The sequence below is a fragment of the Vanacampus margaritifer genome, chromosome 19, assembly GCF_051991255.1.
Source record: "Vanacampus margaritifer isolate UIUO_Vmar chromosome 19, RoL_Vmar_1.0, whole genome shotgun sequence".
NCBI classification, from domain to species: Eukaryota; Metazoa; Chordata; class Actinopteri; order Syngnathiformes; family Syngnathidae; genus Vanacampus; species Vanacampus margaritifer.
Genome location: NC_135450.1, coordinates 7,316,376 through 7,339,564, shown reverse-complemented (window position 1 = coordinate 7,339,564; position 23,189 = coordinate 7,316,376). Strand labels below are relative to the sequence as shown.

General features: G+C 41.1%; 1 protein-coding gene across 6 annotated transcripts in view; it reads left to right on the top strand.

Moving 5' to 3' along the window:
• The window catches only part of sash1a (SAM and SH3 domain containing 1a), a 170,516-nt gene that overhangs the window by 96,302 nt on the left and 51,025 nt on the right, over positions 1-23,189 (top strand). The window contains exon 1 of one of the 6 annotated variants that reach the window (XM_077552397.1): positions 6,503-6,626. The exons of 4 other annotated variants lie outside the window; for them this stretch is intronic. The gene's annotated coding sequence lies outside the window, so the exon portion shown is untranslated. Of the gene's footprint in view, positions 1-6,502; positions 6,627-23,016; positions 23,056-23,189 lie in introns of those variants that run through there. One more of the 6 variants, XM_077552396.1, reaches the window with a different exon arrangement.

The window sequence follows — 23,189 nt, the reverse complement described above, 5'->3', positions numbered from 1 at the left end:
GACGGTAAAAATCGATGTAATGAAATACTTGCTCTGACAATTGCTTTCAACACGATAGGTCCAGAGAAATAAGTATCAGGTGTTTACCGTCACTCCTTAGCATTACGGTATTGCTTGACAGTTGACACACTGGCGTGATCCTGCTTCTACAGTATTGCGGCTCGGATTCTCCATTCAAAAAGGGCAAATCACCAAGTCGACTTTGTACCCCATTCGGTGTCAGTGCCGTTTATCCACAACTTTTAACAGATGAAAAAAGGCGAGCAAATAGCAACTTTAACAGGCAGTACTGCCTTTGAAACGTGACTCCTTTGGAGCTTCTCCAAGTTGTCAGGTAAAGTCAGGATTCATATCGATCTACATTGGTTTCCTGAGCTGGATGCTGTCAGCCTCTACTGCGTACAAACGGATACAAACTTTCTAAGGACGTGGTGGGTGGCTGCATGACGATGAGGCATGCACCCGAGCTCTCTGTTACCTCCAGGCCACATTTAATGGAGTGGTGTGTCATCTGGATCCACCGTCTTTATTCATCAACGCACAAGCGGCAGCCGCTCATAGCTTGCAGTGCGCATCTACCAATGAGACACACAATGTTTGTTTGGCTCAATTGAATGCTTTTCTGTACATTATGTATATAAGATAGACGGAATGCGCTTCAGCCTTTAACATTGTGGTTGTATAGAGAGATTTTTTTTTCTCGTGTACGTGCCTTGTGGTGGGGTCTGCTCGTCTGCATTCAACTGTGATCTTTCGTCATGTTCGCCGTCTGTTTTGGCACACACACACAATCCTGTGTGTGTGACAGAGAGGAGTAGTAGGTCAGGGCAAACCAGCTTTCTCCTGCCATCTAGTGGATGGGGAAAACATGCTTGTAAACTATGTAGAGTAGTCCAGTTGTGGATGTTCATAGTCACTGAACATGAATCCTCAATAACAGCAATTTCTAGCTGGAGATGGGAAGATCAGACTTTAGACAAGCGGCTCTTATTCAGTGTTAATTTGTGCATGTGTGTGTGTGCCGGTTTAGTGTTTGCCTCAGGAGAATTGAGGCTTGACGCTGTCAGTAATTGAATCGCCTTTTTAACGCACCGCTAATAGATTCTGGGGCGCTTTTGTGTGATGTGCTGGGGGGGGGGGAGCAAAATGTTTATTAACACAAAGGATTGCAGCACCAATATAAACGATTTTGAAGTTGAAAGATTGCGTGATATGTGGAATAATTGATTCAGTTGCTCAGTTCATTTCACAACTAAACATATGGAATAATGATGTGATGACTGTCTTATGGGGTTTGTTGAGTTAAGGTCTGAAATAGCAATTGTTTCTATGGATTCTTAAATAGTATTTTTTTCCTTATGATAAGGCTTTTAACTATCCTTAGGAAGTAGCACTTAAATTTAAATCTCTGGTCTAAAATACAATAAATCTATTTTATTTGGAAGTAGAATTAAAACTGTATAATGGTTTAATTGGCGCCGTGTTCACAAACTAACATTTTAGGGAGTGTATACAAGCGCCATGAGGCCATAAACACTACTGAGCCAAGTCTACAAAAGTTGGATCAACATGTTATTGCATTGTTCGACTGTACTTTTTAGTGGGATATTGAATCCAGGTGCTATACAGAGTGCATACAACTGAGATGTCTTGTTTAATTATACAAGTTGGATCAGAATATCGTGACACTCTTAAAATAATTGCCTAAGTCAATTTTTTTGCATTTTTTTTTTTTTCCTGAATCAACTCATGATGCAAATGGTTAATTTTTGTGTGTTTCCTGACAAATCTGAAAAAATTACTTAGGCGATTATTTTAAGAAGGCGTCGATAAGATTTCGGAACCGGACATTTTAGGGGGTGCATACGGAGGTGGAAGCAGTACACACTCCTGAACCACACTATCAGCTTGTCTTGTGGAAGTCCACGCAACTTGGGTCAGCCAGTGATCCCATTGGTCCACTTAGATGTTTAGTATAATTCTGGATCCGGATGATCAAGGGAGCGCATACAGGCCATTCACATTACTGACCTGTATTTGGTAAATTAAAGTTAGATGAGCCCATATTGTCTTTGTTTACATTGATCTTAAGTGTGATTATAAGTCCAGACATTATAGGGGGTGCATACAGGCGCATGGAGGCCATACACACAAGAGATGCATTTTACACATTTGCAGAAGTTGCGTTATCTTATGACCTCAATGTACCACTTTCATTTTAAATGTTTGTCTGAATGCATGCGTAAGGAGTGCATACAGACATTGGGAGTTAATACTGAGACATTTTATGAGCACTTGCTAGAAACAGTTGGCTCAGCCTGTGGTCTTAATGTGCCAATGTAACTTTGAGTGTGAGTCTGATTCCAGATGTTGTAGGGAGTGCATACAGTTACGTCTGTAAAGAATTTGTCGTAAATAAAGGCATAGAATGGCATAACTACAAAATAGGAGCCAATAGATTCATGTTTATTATGATAAATGTGTGTGGGAAATGTCTTCATCTTGTTTTTGGAATTTTCAATTCAAAATGTGTTATGAGCTCATTCCATGTAAACAGAACCTATTTGGCCTTAAAAGTCTTAAATTTGGCTTGCTTAACCAGCCTGAACTGTGTTTGAACGGCACAGATGGCCGCAATAAACATTTCACATTTCTGCTAGTAAGTGTTTGGTGCGCAAGCGTCCACTGTAGTTTTAATGTGTCCCTCTGGTGGCGAACTAACACTGTGACGCTCCGAAAAAGTGAACTGATGCTTGAGGCTCAAGTCATCGTGTTTTGCTTCACCTCAAACAGGAAGTCGTGTTGCCCAAAACACTTGACCGAAGAATGTGGACCTCCTTTTCGCAGCGCATCTGTGTGTGTGTGTATAAGTTTGGGCTTACATGGAATTTGGCTCTGTTAGAAAGTTGTGACGGCACATTTAAACAGGATGCAGGATGCTGCGGTATTAGTTTATACAATAAATACTGGCTGACTAGTATACTGTTCAGGCACATAATTTGCACATTGCTAACATTAGACGTGCAACATCTATGCTAATATGCTATTATTTGCTAATATGCTAAAAAGTCATATAATCATGCTATTTTGGACAGCAAAGTATCTATACCTTTTTATTATCGAACGTATAGGGGCATCTGGAAGCCATACACACGACTCATCTATCTTGAATAAATTCACAGATTTAAGGCCAGCATAGAATGTAATTGTCTCTATTTGATTATGAATATAAATTGAAACATTGTAGGGAGTACGTGGAGGCCATGCACAGTAAAGTACCTATCCGGTTGAGGAAGTTCATACAAGCTGGCTCTTATTTGATTTGGAGTGTGGTTCTGAATGCAGATGTTTAGGGAGGCTATACGGGCAAATGGAGACCATACCCGGTGTAGAGTTGTCTTGTTGACATCTACAGAAATTGATTCAATGTGATCTCATTATTCTACCATTTTTTTTAAGTGTGATTCTGCATACAAACATTGCAAGGGAGTGCATACAAGCACATGGAGCCCATAAACATAACTGAGCTGACTTATGTTAATACATGGAATATGGATCAGCGTAAGATGTTATTGTTCCACTTTGAATATGAGTGTGATTCTGAATTGAGGCATTGTAGGGAATGCATACAAGAATGAAAAAAGAATAGAGCTTGCTAATTTTACTTTTCCAGCGTTTCAAGGGAGGGAGCCCTCTGCGGCAGAAGCTGGGGTTGGGTCTGCAGCCGCAGCTTTCGGCTCTCTTCTGGCGCAAAGGGCTCCCTGAGATAGTGTTTTTGTTGCTATGTTGCCCTTTGTTGAGCCTTAGATCATCTGTTTTGTTTTATTTTGAATGTTTGTTTATGCACTTTTTTTTTAATGGGTCCCTATTGTGGGGGGGGGTGGGCTGGGGATTTGACTTTGAGTTGCATTTTTTTGTATGAAAAGTGCTATACAAATAAAAATTGATTGATTGTACCACACAAGTTGGACCAGCCTGCACTCACGATATTCTGCCTTGATTTTGAGTGGATGTTGTTGGGAGCGCATACGAGCATGTGGAACTCATACACACAATTGAACTGTATTGTTTACTTTTACAGTAGTTGGCTCAGCATATGATTTCACTGTGACACTTAAACTTTGAGTGTAATTCTGAATCCAGTTGTGGTAGGGAGTGCATACAGACATGTGGTATGCTACACACACTAGTGCATTGTATGATGTCATTCTTCCACTTTGAATATGAGTGTGATTGTGAATTCAGACATTGTAGGGAGTGCATACAAGAACATAGGTGTGTACCACACAAGTTGGATCAGCCTGCACTCATGATATTCTGCCTTGATTTTGAGTGGATGTTGTTGGGAGCGCATACGAGCATGTGGCGCTCATACACACAATTGAGCTGTATTGTGTACTTTTACAGTAGTTGGCTCAGCATATGATTTCATTGTGACACTTAAACATTGAGTGTGGTACCGAATCCAGTTGTGGTAGGGAGTGCATACAGACATGTAGTAGGCTACACACACTAGTGAGCTGTCTTGTGGAAATTCATATAAATTGGATCATCCTATGATACCATAGATCTCCTTCGATTATGAGCGGAATTCTGAATCGAGGCACTGTAGGGAGCGCATACAGACATGCGGGGGCCATACACACTGCTGAGCCACAGAAGTAGGTTGTGAGGTTTGCGCATCATGTTTGTGACTTCCTGTTTGCTTTCATGCTGGTTTCTGATCATCATCACAGTTAGAATCAATGGGCTGGATGATAGATGGGGGACGAGGAGAATCCAAAACCCTCAACTCTGCCCCCTTATCATTACCCTCTCTCGTTTTATGTCTCGTGCTGTTCCATTTCTTCCTCCTCTCCCATGACCTCCGGGATTCCTCTAGATGCGCAACGTTCCAGAATACCGTCGTTTCCCCCACCCCATCCCCCTTGCAAATGAAACAGAGGCAAACCCAAACCTCATCGAAGAGTGACTCATGCAGATGATTGTTGCTTTGAGAGAGAGGTATCCGGTTTCTCTTTTTGTTTTCCCTGGTCTTCCTTTTGCCTCGTACAGTGTGGTGTCTGAGGCACTTTGGTATTTTGGGTTTAAGGGCAAAAAAAGATGAGTAAAAAAAGAAGGGATTCCAGCGCAGCTTGTTTTACGTTCTGATATGTCAAATTTGTCTGCAGTCACTTATTCGGGATTACATTCTGACAGGATAATAACAGTGTTTTTAAGGAAGGATTTTGAAGTACAGTAGTTGGTTTAGTTATCTTTGAGTGGACCGCCTCACTTGAAATTAGTTTCAAATTTTCTATGTCTGAAGATAATTGCTGAAAATGTGCAAAGAGACAGACCTGTATATATATATATATATATATGTAATCCTCACTTGTGGGGACAAAGCTTTAAACAGTTTTTTCACCATTTTATTTTTTCCAGATTTTTTTGGGGGGGTGTGGGGAGTAGCTAAAACCGTGACACACTTGGAGACTGGCATTAGTTACCCCTCCCCACAATATAATAACTTTAGTCCTTAGTTTTAACCTGGATTTAAAATCATTTACAATTGGGGCTGACTTAACACCTCTCATTCCATGTGCATGCAGCATAACAACTAAATGTTAATTCACCATGTTTGCTTTGATCCCTAAGCTCCACTAATTGGCCCGAGTTTGCAGACCTTAGAGCCATCCTGGGTTATATTCAATCAGCATTTCTTTAATGTATTCATAACCTAAACCATTCAGTAATTTATAGACCAATAGCATAATTTGCGCTGCAAAAATATGACCACTTAAATCCACCAATGGCTGAATTATATCCCACCTGGTCAACACAGGACTTTTCTATGCCACAACGGTGAGGCGCTCTAAAGTGCCCATTCCATTCCCAAACCGCGGTCGGTCCACATGCTGACTGTCAATTTGGACTATAAAAAAAAAAATACTAAATCCCCCTTCCTGACACTTGCACCTTTCTCACCATGACATACGTGCACTCATGGTTGACAATGAGGCGCTCTAAAGAATCCATGCTAGTGGACTATCCAAAGGGAAGATCAAATTTTGGACATCACAGAATATGCTGATGCAAACCACACGCCGGACAGTAAAGTACATGTCATGCGGTGCCATTTCTACCACGCCCAAAAAAAGAGGAAAACTGTTTTCAGGAATTATCTTCAAACATGTAAGATGTACTCTATTTAGAAAACAAATGTCTGACTTAACCCTACAGGGTCTTTAAATGTGTGTGAGAGGGGCAAGACCGTAGGAAATTTTTTTGTTTTTTTATGTTCTGTGATAAACGGAGGTTAACCAGTTCCATGAGACATGGAGTGTAAGACATTTTATGGTAAGAGGGGAATTGAGACGAATCCCTCCCATTTGCAAATCTATACACAATGCTGCAACCTCCCCTTCCCTCATCTTCCACTCCCCGTCCCATGTGAGCGTCAGCCTGACGATGACTGGCCCCGTCTGTCCCCGCTCTGCTGACGCGTTGCTGCGCTCCGGCTGGCGTGCATTGTTTTCCGAGCTACTTGTTGCTGCCAAAGCTCGCACGCACACACATTTAGTCAGCGTTGAACTCCTGTGCGGGACGTCGGGCCGGGAAAGAACGGCGGACAGAGCTGCGTTGCGGTGAGTGTTGGCTTTCGAAAAGTTCTTTTGACAAAAATGCTGAGCTCGTGTGTCAGCTCTTCAGCGTCTTTTTGCTGACTCACTACTCCTTCGTAACTGTGTTACGGTGATACCTCGGAACACTATAAAGCCCCCTAACATTTGGAGATAAGTGACACCAAACTGTAATTTCCATAAGAAGGACAGTATCTGATGTGGTACATTTGAGTTCACTACCACAGCCTGATCAAATACACTATGCATATCAATTATGTTTTATTTTATGGGTATTTTAACAGCCCGGCCCATATGGGTTTTTTTTTTAGGCAGATGCTGTTTCCGAAATTTAGCAGAATAAAATTCTGATAACAGAGTAATCGGACGATTGATTAAAAAAAAAAAAAGCTTATACTTTTTTTGGTACCTTAACGACAACATTAACTTTAAAAATAACTAATATCAACCAATTAATTTGATTGGCTGGTTAATCTGTCAAGCGGTGGTTGTAACCTTTTTGTTGTTAAACTAATGCACTGTGGAGCAGTTTCAACTTCTCATTGTAGGGAGTCCATACAGGTACGTGGGAAGTGAATACCGGCATTTGGAGGCCATACACACTACTGGGTTGTCCTGTGAGAAATGAACAGAAATTGGATGAGAATGTTCCACCTTCATTTCTAGTATGATTTTGAATTGAGATGTTGAAGGGAGTGCATGCAGGCACATGGAGGCTATACAGTACGTCTCTGCTGACCTGTGATGTGGAAATTTCCAGTTGTTGGATCAACTTGTGATCTCAATGTTCTACTTTAGGAGTTTGAGTTTGAATTCAGATTTTGTTGGGAGTGCACACAGGCATGTGGAGGCCATACGCACGATGGAGCTATCTCGAGAAAATTCACAGAAGTCTGATCAGCCTATGATCCCATTGATCCAATGAGGCATGCTTCCTAAACCATACATTGTCGGGAACATATGCAATCGCGTGAAATCCACATATGCTATTGAACTGAATTTGTAGAACTGTGGAAGTTACATCAGGCTATGATCCTTTTTGATTTGAAGTTTGAATCTGAATTAAGAAGCGCTAGGGAGTGCATACGGACATGTAGAGGTTAAAGCAAAGCCTGTGACCTCATTGTCGTTTGTTGTCTCTTTTTATCATTTTCAGCTAAATTAAGAAGTGTAATGCCACAGAATGTCCCTAAAATCTCTTATTAATGTTCATTTTCATGTCCAGTAATAAAACTAAGCTAAATAGCAGCACTGAAACTACTGCAAGATGTTCATTTGCTTTGACACCACACAAACACTTGCGCCTTTTCGTCTAGAGGGAGTGCATTGTTTCACATCATTGTCCCGACTCCTCTTCCCGTTACCCCCGCCAACCCCCCCAGTCCCCTCCCTCCTCCTACCACATCTGGATTGGCCCACCAGCTGACTGGGAACAAGGGAGCGGATGGGAGAGAGAAAGAGTGGGGAGGGATGCATACAAATGTTCGGAAAGGGGGCCGCTGTTCCTTTGGTGGACTTTTTGTGCAAGAACAATGTCCTTGCGAAAATGCAACGTGGGAGAAAGGACACACACACACACACACACGCACAAGGTGTTTCCACACCTGGCTCATTCAGTTAGGCAAATCATTGTTTACCCCCAAGGCACAGTTAGTTTAGGGTTCTAAGCAATTATACTGTCAAGTTTGTTTGCACACTGACCTTATTCAACTCCCTCAATATGGAGCAACTAAGGTACTGTAATACCCTTACTAGGGCCTGACCGAAATGCATTTTTTTAGGCTTATACGGATTTTGAGCAGAAAAATATACAGATTATTGATAAATAATAAATAAAATATATATAATGCATAAAATTACCCCCCTCCGGAATTCCTTTTCAATGGGTGTCAGCACAAATTTTCACTATTAAGATTCTCTGCTTTGAATGACAACTCCATAGTAAGACCTTATCAACAAATTTCATGAAGTATACAAGGTTATTTTATAGATTTATGTGTCAATAATAAAACCATTCGTACTTGTTTAAAGCTGCTGTAAAGCATTAACCTTTTCTTTTTCACAAGTCTTAGGACTTACTGGGCTAACCTGGGACCTCAAGGATTGTATTTCGTGCCATGACGTGGAAATGTGTGTTAAGACAAAAAAAAAAAATGTGAAAGGATAATGACAAAATAAAACAATAAGAAAGTAAAATAAGAATAGAATAAACTAAAATGATAGCAACTGAAAAAAAGTAAGAACAACTATTGACTGTTCCTGTGCGTTTTGGTCTCTTGGGGGCAGTGTGGTGCCGTGCATCAATGATGTACACACTTAAAGTGAGTACAGAAGAAAGTTGTGATTGAATTCTATTAAAATAACTTGTTTTTCACACATTGGGAAGAATTTGTGCCTTTGCGTAGTGTTATCTCACCTGTGGGTATGTGTGTGGATATTCATTATTTGAAGGAGAAACACTCCTGAAGTTGATAACTTCCTGTTACCATTTGATTGGGATCCTCCCTTCGCTTTTAGCATTAGTGCTAGGCTAGTGATGTTTTAAAAACGAAGCATGTTTTGTATTTAAACATACAGTGGTTGTAATTCTTATCGTCGTGTGTTTAGTTTTACAGTTAACTCCAACTAAGGTGTCATTAAACAACTTAAAGGAGACTTAGGGACAGCAGATTAACCAGAACAGCATACTTGCTAGTTGCTAATGCTACCCAAGCAAAATGGTGCATTCAGGGTACTTTCACAGCGTCGGAAACTTCAGATTTCTTTGATAACATTTTAAGGGAAAAAATTGGCCGATGCTTGACGGCGATTAATCGGTCGGGCCTTAACCCTTACATGTGGGCAAGGAGAGCCACAGTCACTGATGTACTTTCAGACGATTACGGAATATGAAAACATTTTGATGACTTGGACCTTGCATGGCTAATACTTGTGAAAGATCCACGTTGTGCGACGGTGTCGGTAATGAAACATCTCTGGCTGCGAGGAATGGTTTGGCGGTGCAGCGGTGCCATATGCGCAAGTGTAATTCACTGCTCCCCTGCTGTCAGCGCAGCTGCTCGCGTCTCACTCGACTCCTGACTGTAACAAGCCAACGTCACTTTGATTTATAGTCAGGCGGTGCCATGTTGCTACAATGCATGTTGTCGGCTTGAACAGTCTCCACGCTGGGCAGGAAAGACAAGAATAAAAATATATTGAGACTTGGCCGCTGAGACAAAACACACTCATCTACGATTACAAGGTGAAGCATATGACAGCACTAACTTTTTATCGCACGTACTACTTCAAAAGATGCAAATAGTCTACACATTAAATACCTAAGTACAGTATTCGTAAAGCATGTCTTCATGTGTGTGTGTTTTTTTTTACGCCGTTAGTGTTTCCTGTTTGCCCGCTGCGCTAGCCAATGGCTGCTATCCGGGGAAAGCAGCAGAGCCAGCAGTAATCACAAGTGTGTTTTGTATTCGCACAAAGAACCAGCTTGCCTCCCCCTCCCACCAATAATAGCTGTAACCCAGCTCTTTCAATATGATGCATAACATGGGGAGAGGAAAATGAGACTGCAGCATTTCGACTCGTTTTCAGGACTCAGCTAGGAACATTTGCATATGTGATTGTTATTTATAAAGAAACAAACACTAAACATTTATTTGGACAAATTAGATTTGAGTTGGATTTGACGTTAATGCTCTGAGTTCTGAACAGCTAAGCAATGAACAAAAGTTACGGTTTAAAGTGAATTGACTTAATAAAACATGTACAAAAGAAAAATATTTCAGTTACGTAAAATACGTAGAGACTAAAACATCAGTAGTTATTGAATTTCAATTACTCAGGGACTTAAGTCCACCAAACGTCAGACCTCTTTGCAACATCTTCTGCGATCGATTCAATGATTCAATGCCCTGAGATTGAAACAACCTGGATGACTGAGAATATCCACAAGCATGAAGGACTCGACTAATTAATATTTTAGAAATCACAAATTTCCTCACTGCAGAATTAAAAAGTCAAATTTTTCATATAACCCTATAAAGAGTGTAATTTTTCTTCCCCCATTAAAACCCTGACGTATATGATCTGACACATGCATTGCACAGATAATCCGTTAGAGGGCAGTATTACCCAGCTGATGGCTTTGCCAAGCGACCTTGCAAGATCGCCCCAATCGAGAAAGGAGAGTCACCCGAGGTGTTGAGGCCTTATAGGGATGAATATGAAATTAAAAGATAACAATCGATTAACTGTAAAGCAGACAACTTTATAATGGTTGAATGCTGATATCAATTCATTAACATACTTTCTCAACGCATTTTCTTGTCTCTCAAATGTAATTGAGAAACATTTATAAGTACCCGAAGCCTCAACCTTGAACACAATGGTTGGCCTTCATATACATGCGCGCTTCTAAAGAAGCCGGACAGTGGCACGCGTTGTTTCACTGGAACTCTTCCTACGTCATCCCAAGTCGTCTTGGTCGTGTTCCATCTCAGTTTTTATTGTAGACGCGTGTCGACACCACACCATGCCATTGTTACTCTCGGGAGCAGAACAAGTGTGAGGTTTGTTTCGCACACTTTTATCCTTCTACGATGATTTGTTAACCAACACTGACTGTATCATTGTGTCGACTACCGTTACCTCAAATGCTCTACTGGATGTCATCCTATTACGCCACACAGTTGATAGCCATTTTCACAACTCACTGAGGTACCAATGTTGCTTCTTTCGGAAACTAATCAAATGGCAGCTGGGCTGGGGAAGGCAGTGTGAAAGGGGCTACTACTACTTTCCTATCTTGTGGGTCCCACAGATGTCCTCACAGCTAGAAACATCCCACTAGTGACACCAATGTTCACATATTTCTTAAGAACTGGTCACCCAGTCGAATTGAGCAATAGAAATCTTGTAGCTTGTCTTGGTATCAAAACTCAAAAATGGCAGTTGCCACCCGGATGCTCACTGTTCAAGTCCTGCAGCTGACAAAACTAAAAAAAGACAATAGTTGTTGGAGAGATGTTAGTCTGGTTCTATACCTGAGTGCCACGAAGGCCTCACAGCTGGAAGTATCCTTCCAAAACCAATTTTCAAAGAAGTCTGTGGAGTAGCACCCTCGAGCTGAAAAACAATTTTCAAGGGTGAAAACAAACTTGCTGAGAGTTGACCAAGAACAAAATAGTCATAGTCAGTTTTGTTGTCAGTCTTGGTCATAGTCAATTCAGACCCTTCCACCAAGTCTTGAAGGCTTTGCCCTCAATCCAAGCCACTGAGTGCCACGGTTTTGCCTCAAAGCTCGAAACATCCTGCTTCTAAAACCAATTTTAAAAGAACTTTGTGGATAAGCGCCTTCTAGAGGTAAAAATGCTAAATCGAGAGAATGGACTATATGCCACGGAGGAGGCGGGACTTCCGGGTTTTCACCCATCAACTTTGTTTCCGTTTCTGCTTTGTGAATGTGTGGGCCGCGTCCCAGTACTTTTTTTTTTTTTTTCTGAGAGCTCAGTATTATTCATTCGGTAATTTTACCGATTCGACATGTCATCATCATTGCTCTTTTTTTTTATGTATTTATTTTTATTTTTATGTGTGTGTGTGTGTGTGTGTGTACTCATCAATTCACCTAAAACCTATTAAAAATCCCATACCGTTCACCTAAACCGAATATTTCACAATCCAGCTAGAGTCGTGAGGTTGTCAGGAGACCTGAGGAAGGATCAAAGAAAAGAAAGGAAAGTGAAATCCAGCACCGACCAGACATTACCTAGGACCCACCGGGTTACCAACCAGAGTCTTTCACCAACCCCAGAAACATCCAAATTCCAACAAATCAGGGAAACCTCAAGAGACCAAAGGAGAGACTGAGGAAAGGAAGAAAGGACAGACGAAGCAGAATGAGATCCACAGACATCAGCCTCCACCGATTCAACGACCAGAGGAAGAAGCAGATTGTGTTTGAGTTTCGATAGATGCTGGTGTGGTGGATCTGGCATGCATGAAAACCTCCACCAAAGAGGGGAGCAGTCGACCCCGGCCAGAACAGAGCAAGCACAACCCCCCAGGGCCCCCCAGGTCACGGCAGCGCCAAGGCACAATCCCCGGGCCCCGCACCGTCCCAGTACTTTCGCTTCCGCCTTTGTGCCCCTCGGTTGCGCGTTCCCGTCAACTGGTGCGAGTCTGCGAGTGTGTAGTGTCTGTCTCAGTGTCCGAAGCGGTTCAGATAGCCGAGACGCCCTGCCGACGATGAGCGGGAGCGTGCAGTTGGGGGGCCGCAGGGGTGGAAGTGTGTAAAAGTCGGAAGTCCGTGGCATCTACCCCATAATCTTGTTGAGACAGTTGACCAAGAATCAAATAGTCATGTCTGTGAACATGGGACTAGGGGTTTAAAGGACTGATTTTGGTCAGGCCATAGTTTTGTTGTCAGTCTTGGCAATAGAGCAGTGGTCCTCAACCCTGGTCCTCGAGGACCGGTATCCAGCCTGTTTTCCATGCCTCCCACAGCCAACACAGGTGATTCATATCATCAGCTAATCAGCCATCTCTGGAGAAGGCTGATAACGATCTCCACCTGTGTTGGCTGTGGGAGACATGGAAAACAGGCTGGATACCGGTCCCTGAGGATCAGGGTTGAGGACCACTGCAATAGAGTCAAATCAGACCTTTCCACCAGGTCTTGAAGGTGGTGCCCTCAATCCAACCCACTGAGTGCCACAGTTTGCCTCACAGCTCGAAGTATCCTGCTTCTAAAACCAATTTTCAAAGAACTCTGTGGATAAGCACCTTCCAGAAATGAAAATGCTCAATCGAGAGAATAATCTTGTTGAGACAGTTGACCAAGAATCAAATAGTCATGTGTGAACGTGGGAGTAAGCGATTGAAGGACTGCTTTTGGTCATGTCATAGTTTGGTTTCAATTCACACCCTGGTGGCTTCCTCCAAGTCAATTAGAGCCACAGATGGTCTGACAGCTAGAAATATCTCACCAATTTTCAAAGAATTCTGTGGAAATCGCGCCTTTCAGAGCTGAAAATGCACAATCTGCAATGAATAATCTTGAGACACAAGCTTGTGGACGTGGGAGTAAGTTTTAGGCCTGATTTTTGGTTAAGCCTTCGTGTTTTAATAAATCCTTGCATCACAACCCGAAATGCAGCTGGCAATTCATATCATTTGAGATAAGAGTCCCTCACACCCTTCTACCACCTTTTGACGACGGTGGCCTCAATCCAGGCCACTGAACACCATCTCATTTTTTTGTCTCTGATTCAAGCAGCTATTGATCCATAAATGAAGAGTCAGTGCATCTCAGGACAGCTGCGTTACCAGTCACGGATGAATAAAATAATCCACATCCGTGAACACGGATCAAGAATGTGTGTGCCTGTGTGGGCGCCAACAAGTGCCAGCCCACATGCACACTCGTGGGCACGAACCTGTTCATGTGTCAGGATAAGTTATGGACTCTAGTGAGGTGTTAAAAATGGAGAGCCTGCCAGCATGGAATGAATCATAGTTGGTTGAATTTTTTTTTTTTCTTCCCTGCCTCGGCCGTGCATTAACATCTCACTCAGAGGTGGGTGTTTAATGGCTATTGTAAAAGTAAAGGCTGGTAAACACATAAAAGTGCCAAAGTGAGAGCAGAGTCTGTGTGGGGGGGACGGGACAAATAATTGCAGTCTGTTTTTACACCAAATTGAGTTCTTTAACGTTCTTACAGTCAACTGCAGTCTTTCAGACATGGTCGGTCAACTTTACCCCAAACACTTAACAGTGTGTGAGGGTTTCAAGGCCAAATGTAGTGCAGCTGTAGTGTTTTCCCAACTTTGCCCCAGGGGGAGCTGTTGCTCCAGCTGTGAACTGTAAAATCCACTCACGCCTCCTGATCCCCCCCCCCCGTGCCCTCGCACCTCCACCCCTGATCTTGCCCTCTGGACCACATCGACCATCCGTCGCCACGATCCCCCGTTTTGTCTTCAGTCCTCACAGCTGACTGTCGGCTTCTGTTTCGCCGTCGCGTCACCGCCGCGAGCTATAAACCTGTTAGCAACACATGGGCCTCTTTTTTCCCGAACGTGAATCTTGTTAAAGTTATGACTGAGCTCCAGCTCTGGAACTAAACAACGTCTCGCCTGGACTTGACTGCAAAGCGCGGATGTGTTGTTGCGCTGCAGCTCGCCCACGGCTTTCCAACCCTGTAGGCCTTGTTGACCCTTCGTGTGGTTGTGACTAATGCCTTTGTCTTTTACCCAGTACTGATAGGTTCTTTTTCTGTAAAGACATAAAAAAAAGAGCGGCCTTGTCGCTGCTGGCTGGATGTTTGAGTGCTTATGATGATCATCAGACATCTAAAATAACCTATAGAATGAAGTCTGTAATAGTTTCTGGGCTGCTATCACTTATTTTTTATCTCAGCCTTCCAAAGTCTTTGATGATGATTGATGGTCCATATGTTATCCGTTTTTTTGTTTTTCAGATCATCTTGAGCAAACATGTTTTATATAAGTGTTTTCAAAGGATACTTCTTAATGTACAATGGAGCCTTCAAAGTGGAACTCAAAGCATTCCATAATGCTGGTTGACTTCCAAGTTCGGAAATAATATAAAGAGAATTAGTTAGAACCTCATCTCGTCTCTCTATAATGCAGAGGTTCACCTTTTGAGGGTGGCTATGGGACACATCCCCACACTAAGCAGAGGTTCACAGTCCAGTGTAAGGCTTCATTCGAAAAACTGAAGAATCAGCACTTTTTTGGGTCCTGTCCAGTCTGTTTTCAAACTTGATATTCCTCAGGCGCCCAACCTTCTGTATCCTTTTTTTTTCTTTTTCTGGAGAGCTCAGTATTGTTCATTCGGTAATTTTACCGATTTGACATGTCATCATCATTGCTCTCTTTTTTTCTATTTTTTTAAAATATTTTTATTTATTTTTTTGTATGTGGTAGAGTATGTGTGTATGTTCTGTATCCTAAAGTAATGCTGCATTTAATCTCACTGGCCTTATTAGCTTTTATACGGCTGCTGGTCCCGCTGAGTCGTCTTGGCTGCAGACAGGCTCTGCTCTTCCAACGAGGTGGTGGTGGTGGGGGGGGGGTGATTTGGTAAAGACAAGGCTCATTTATTTGGTGCATTGGGTTGGCCTCAGATCCAAACAGGAAGGACAGTAATTAGACACGCAGCGCTAATGACCACAGACGGCTCCGTGTGTTGTGGTCTCTTGATAGGCTTTTTTTTGTGTTTGATTACATGTTAGCAGACTCTGACAAAAAATGACCGTGTCAGAAAGGTGCATTGATTAGTTGCTTCTCTTTGTCGATTTATCTTGATAGGAATATTCTCTGAATGTTCTAAGCTGAGAAAAGACAAGTCTTACTTAAATTATGTTACCATGGGAACTCATACACACAATTAGGAAAATTGTACAACATTTGTTTGGTTTTGTGTTTCTTTGCGGCTCAACGCCATGCCACCGGGTTCATATTTTGTCAGTGTAAGCAGGGACGGGTCTGGCCTGGAACTGGAGCGTGGGGGTGTACATTCCTGTGAAAGCGGAGGGCTGCATTGGGCTGAGCTTGCAACTTTGTTTGTGTGTTGTGTGTGGTTGACGCTCATGTAAACTGACAGACAGACGGATCGATCGAGTTTTCGCTGCCACACTGGTTTGTTGTCGTTCGTAATGAACGCTTCCATTTATTATTTCGGCTGACATGTTGTGGAGTTTGAGGTTGTAAAATGATGAATCTTGTCCCGCAGCTGACAATCTAAATGAGTTTTTCATCACGTCAATGAGGAGCACTGTCTTGACTAATTGCACTTCCTCAACACGTTTTTCAAAATGCTGTTCGTTAGCCGGTGAATGGTGTTTTCCATTATGTGTTAGCATTAAGCTAGCACACTTAAAGCAGTCCTTAAATAGGGTGTGGGGTGCGGTGTGTTGCGAAACAACAGGAAACATACTTTTTTCCCCGTGCTAGAATAAAGTGTAATTGCACATCCACTACAGTAGGGGGCAGTTTCGTTCTCATCAGCGTGTGCAAGGAGGATTAGCTCCTCTGCAGAGGTAACGTACAACAATTTAATAGATAAATGATACTATTTATAGTCGTGGTGGAGAGTAAATGAAAAAAAACATGAGTATTTTCTTGTTCCTGAGGGGGAGTATACTAAAGTTATGTGATGTTTTAAATGTAATTCTTTGTAAGGTCAGACTGATTAATTGTCTGTCCAATTTAATTGACTGATATTATTACATTTAGGTGTAATATTATTATTACACATTATAATGACATTCAAACGTCCCTTATCCAAAGATTTTTTAATTTATTTTTTTAAACTTTGGTCGATTTTTATCTCAAGTTAAAATACTAAATGACAAAGTAATGTTACAGTCAAATGTTCTGCCATATTTTTATGGTTGTGTTAAAGGATCAAAAAAAAGTTATTTTATGCATTATGTATATATATTTTTTAATTCATCTGCCCATTAATCGTGACAAAAAAAAAATCAATTGAGCACTAATTTAATTTAGATTTAGTTTGACAGTAAATTTTAACCCGGGATTTGCATTCAATTATATTGTATTTTTCAAAGTTGGGCCACTTGTGTCCCAAGGCCCAACTTTTCTGGTGATTGTAAATCTACTGATAAATATGCAATCAAGGGTCCTTTGAGGTTATTTGTTTATTGCAGCATATGAGTGTGACATATCGCGTGTGTGTGTTGCCGTTTGTGTGCGAGATACACCACTAATTACAGAGAGCTGCGCCACACAGCAGCCGGTGGCAGCCCTCGGGTTTGCATAACGTCTCATTTATAACCCAACGTCGCCCGTATTTGTGCATATTTGCTCCAAGCCAAGGCAGGCTGAAGACGAGCGTTCCACCAAACTAGTTATCAACGCGGGTTAATGATATTTTTAGATGTGATTTACAGGCTGCGTAAAAAGTGCGAACGAGTTCTCTTTCTGTCTGTGGACAGCAGTGGTGACATCTCAAGGCCAGCAGAAGCACTGACCTATATTTACAACTTCTTCTAATATTTCTTGAAATGAAATTGTCAATTCCAGGGGTGACCCCCTGCTTAAAATTATGATTTTCCATCATCAGACTGGTTGGTCTGACCAAACCTCGTTCCATCCAACTCTGTCTGGCAAAAACACGTCTGTAATCATCTTAATAAACTTTTCTGTTATTAGATACAAATTGATTTTAAACTGCTCCAGATGACGTTAACATGGCACAGCCGTGTGCTCAGTTACTGCATTTCTGTATAATTTTGAGGGTTTCTATAATTGCGACGTGAGGTGGATTACGTCTGGTTGAATGTATTTTTAAATGTGCGCGAGTGCTCTTCCTGTCTGTACACCGGATGCGGGACGTGCGGCAGGCATGATGCGGACGCCTGAAAAAAAGCAATCTGGCTCGCAGAAGACCGAGTGAAGTCTGCCAAATGAATGTTTGTTTGTTTTCGTTATAATCAGGGAAACTACTGTGGCTATTTGCATAAATTGTAAGATGGAAGCTACTGCCTTTAACTCGTTTGCTCCCAAAAACGTATAAAAACTAGAACTGTCAAATGATTACATTTTTTAAATCTGATTAATCACATCTTAGAATTTTGATTAATCACGATTAATCGCTTAATAAAAAAGGCTTTTTTTAAAATCAACATTTCTTTCCCGCCAAATTTGAAGAGCACCAGTTATGTGTTAATTCTTTCAACATTTAATGTTATGAGGACTCATCCTCCTCTTTTTCTATTCAGTTAATTACTTGCATAATTTTAAATGAAAAAAAATTGACCCCAATATTTTGACATGAACAAATATTCCAAATGTGATATGCAAACATTTATTAAATGCTTTACTTTATTTAACGCATGTAATGATGTTTCTTCTAGCCATCCACTGCCACGCTAAATGATCATCTATGGTAAAAAATTTTAAAGTGTGATTAATTTGCGTTAATTCATGATTAATGCGATAATTTTTTTGTGATTAATTAATTAGTTAGCACTTTAACTTTGACAGCACTAATAAAAACATTATATTTTAAGTCAAACCAAGTCATCTTTAATAGTGCCATGGTCCCAAAATGTTTGTTTTTTTTTATGTTAGCCCATACAGAGGGCTTTGCTGCATCCTCTGACCTGAAGAGCTCGCTTAAGGCAATGGTAGTTTTTACAAAAAACGTCCAGAAGGTAGCAGCAGAGTATAAGAGAGCAGCCTCGGCCATGTTGCAACGAGCTATTTTCCCCAGTGTTTTCTACAGGTTTGTGAATAATGATAAAACTTAGCTATATTCTAATGCTAATGGCTGCAAAACGGAAACGGATACAAATATACTTTTTTTCCCTAATGAAAGAAGAGGCTCTAATCTTTCTTTTGGTCGGTTCCATGTTTTTATAGCAATAGAACACAATATTCTGTGGGCCCTGCAAAATCAGTCAAAATCCAGTAAAACAGCCGGGAGCAAAGGGGGTTGCTTCTGTGAAAATGGCTGCGAGTGAACGAGTTAAATAGATATTCCAGGTATGACCTGGCAAGCTTTACTCCCGCCCTCCAGTGGAGAACAAGCTTTATATTTACTATTCTTTGCTCTTTTTGCTCATCTGTGATTTTTTTAGTGTGTTTTTTTCTTAGATTACTCATAAATTGTATTAAATGAAAAGCTATGTCTCCATGTGCTTGATTAACTAACTCTCACTGTGTATTCTTGTGTTAAATCAACCTGAGGCAAATACTATAATAAAACGTAATCCTGGGGGTAAAACTGCAGGGTGTATTTGTGCAGTTCACAGCATGCATGGACATCAATAACATCAGGCTTTTTTCTTTCTTTTTTTTCCCACCCTTGTGTTCTTTGGCCTGCAAGTGTGCATGACACCAGCAGGGGGTGCCACTGTGTGCAATTTCCCTGTACAGACTGTCAGCAAAGTGGAAGGAACTATTTAGAAAGTGAGTGATAAGATATCAGTGTGGACATATTTTAAGGTGATAAATGACTTAACCTCATAACCTCATTGGTCCTCGATGACATCCCAAGTGAGAGTAGTCTGTGCAGGTAATGGAGGTTTTATATTTTGTATTCCATTATTTTCTATAGGGAACATTTTCAGTCATCCAAAGTTGCAGTTCCAAGACTTTTCTTTCTTTGGATTGGACAAGAATTCCAGCTACTCATTCCTCTTGCGATCTCGCTTACACCCAAAACAACATCTGTCCCCCTCGGTCACGGGTGATGGAAGCGCTCTGGTATCTGGGCTCTCTCGCACTCACAATGGCGTAACACAATCAGTGAACACGTGGCCCAACAGACGGGCATGTGTGCACTGTGTGGCGAATGTGGCGATGCAATGCGGCGGTGAGCAGAAGTTATGCTTTGTTGTGTATTTGCAGCATGGATGCACAAAAGGACATGAAAGGGGGTATTTCTAAAGCTTTTTGAATCGTTTTTGTCACACTTTCTTTGTTAAATCAATGCATAATGTGCTGCTTTTTTAGTGTACGTGCCTTGGCTACCTTATTTTCTTGGCAGTTCATAAACCAAGTAAGATTCATAGTCTTTTTTTGCAGAGGATAAAGAATATATGCCTGTGAATATTTTATCCTCATTATAAAACATAATACCCCCCCCCCCCCCCCCCCACACACACACACACAAAAAAGGTTAAGGCCTGTAGGGATAGATAGAGTATCGCCACCGATTTTTGTTAAAATGCCAAATATCAGTCTTGTTATTTAAAATATGATAAGAGATCAATTTAAAACGGTGATAACTTCAGGTAATTTTTGAAAATGTTAACTTTTTAAGACATGCTGATGACTCTATCAGCTCCCTCAACTTTGTTAGAATTTTATAACACTACAGTGCATTATAAATTAACTGTATTATTATCATTATTATTATTATTATTATTATTATTATTAAACAAAGATGTCTGTAGTCTAAGATTTAAAAAAACAAACCAACATTTTTGCAAATCTAAAAAAGTTTTTCAATTAAAATACAAAGGCATTTAACAAATTCAACAAATGTATAAGTTGGAGTTTTTTTGCAACAATATTTTCATTTTTCTTTTTTTAAACTGAAAATGAATATTAGCTCCCAATATCGGTAATTTGCCTCTTTCCTATAGATGCCACAAGATGGCGGCAAAACGATATTTGTCGCGATGAAGCTCCTCAACTCACTTTATAGTTCCTTATTTCCTTAGTACACCAATGAAAACAGCAGAGGCCCCAGAATTGAACCCTGTGGAACACCATATTTTCCATTAAACTTGTGAATTAATATTCCACACAATCATTCGACCCCTTTTCTTGATAAAGAAACGTCGCTGCAGGGAAGGGGTCAGTGGAAAATGGCGATGAGTTGTCATGCTAACTCGGCGCGGGAAGCTCGGTCGTACGCACTGATGCATGCATGTCGGGACGTACGGAAAATAACAGGGTGATGGTGAATAATGTGTGTGCATGACATCTATCCATGTGTTTTGCTTTTACATCTGAAAAACGCTTTATAACGGAAGTTATGCACTCATTAAGAGTTATAAATGACTCTTAATGGTCACACAATAGAGGTTTTGTTGAATCTACAAACTCAATGTAGCACTGGCCGCTAGTGTGTGTGTGTTTCCATGACATCATTACATCTACCCTCAACTTGTCAGACATGACCCATGGGCCACACTACCCCCCCACCATCTTAAAGACACGAAAGGACGTGAAGTCACTCCCCCCCAAACCCAAATTACAAGAAAGTGTCACCCCACCTGCAGAGTCCCAAACAGAGAGGTCAGACTGGTAACGAGGAAGGGAGCAAGCCTGTTGACTCATCAAACACCACTCTGTATGCATGTGTGTGTGTGTGTGTGTGTGTGTGTGTGCGCGTGCAAGTGTGTGTCCTTCTCTTCACACGAAGCACACACATCGAGGTGTCATGTTGTCAGACGAGAGGAAATTATAAATGGGTTTTCCAGCTTTTGAACTGTATGCTAATTCAACACTGATGGCGAGGTTGCCCTGGGAGCTCAATTTCAGAAGAAAATAAATATAGAAGGAGAAGCCTACTTGTACGTTGATAAAAAATCAAATAAAAAATTCAGACTTGAAAGAACGCCTCGAGCCCCTCTCAAACTAAAATATATACATATATGTATATATATTAGGGTTTTTCACATCCCTGTGCTGTATAAACATGAATAAACGCACAGTCAAAAGAAGGTAACCTCGTCATTCTTGTGTTTGTGCTTGGCGGAGGTAACAATTAGGGGTGCGCCAAAAAAATCGATTCTCATAAGAATCGCAATTCTCATTTAGTACGATTCAGAATCTATTTTATTTAAATTATTTTATACTGTCTTCCCTTTGTTTGTGTGTGCCTTTTTTGGGAGCGCTGTTCATGTTTTACCCGATTTAGCCACTTAGGGGCAGTGTGGTTCCACGCAGTCTGATACACTGTTAAGTTGTAGCCACATTAGAGAGTAGAAGGAAAAAGTCACGATCAAGTTATTCCAATAAAAGTAGTTTTTTTGCAGCGTAGAGCCGTTCTTTTGAGTGATAAAAGTGCCGCGAGTAGAGCACTAATTAGCATTAGTGAGTCAGACTGGAGTAGATCATTACAATTCCTTGCACATATAAAGATTGAAGCAAAAATCATTGTCAATCAAATAATTTTGAATAGAAAAATTGTTCTTAATCGAAAATCGATTCTGAATCGAATCGCGCACCCAAAAATCGGAATCGAATGGAATCGTGAGACAATCAAAGATTCCCACCCTTAGTAACAATAGTTGCTAAAGTCTGACCTCCTTAGCAGAGATCATAAAAGCAGAGTGTGCGTGTTTGTCACTGAGTTTCATACCGCAGGATTTGATGATTTTTGCATGGCTACTGGAAAGAATGTGCGGGTAAACGTTTTCTTTTTTCTCATCTTCTCATCTGCTCCTTCTGTTATGGTACTTTTAAATGTGTCTTCATGCCGTAGATTGATCCTGTTGCGCACAAGCAGGTGAAGTTGAGGGATGACTAAAAATTGGGATTGTAAATTTCACTGGGAAATCCTGCCGGTTTGTGTCACATGGCTCGGCGGCTGTTGTCGTCAGGCAAAATAGAGAATCTGGCGAGAAATGGTCATTGGGTCAAAACTATTGGAACCAGTCTTAAGTATGAAGCAATGTATTTCACCAACACTAGTTAATATTGCGTTTGTGGTAAATGAATTAAACAACAAAATCCACTGTTTGTATCCATCTTGATTGGCGGCCATTTTGCTTGCTGTCAAATAAAAATGAGGCTCACCGTTTTTTCTGAGTTTGGTCATGTGACATTCGCAAGGTGAGCTGTGATTGGTCGTTAACTGAGCTCTGAGCATCTGTGATGTCATTCTTTAAGTCTACAGCAAGTGGCAAAATGGCTGCCCCCTGAGCTGGATTAAAGTTAGTGGATTTTGCTGCTTAATTCATATTTCACAAACACAATATTAATCAGGATGCAGTGTTTAGACCAGTCCATTAGTCCATTACTATTACTAGATATTTTTAAATACAAAATCACTCATTGGATAGTGCTA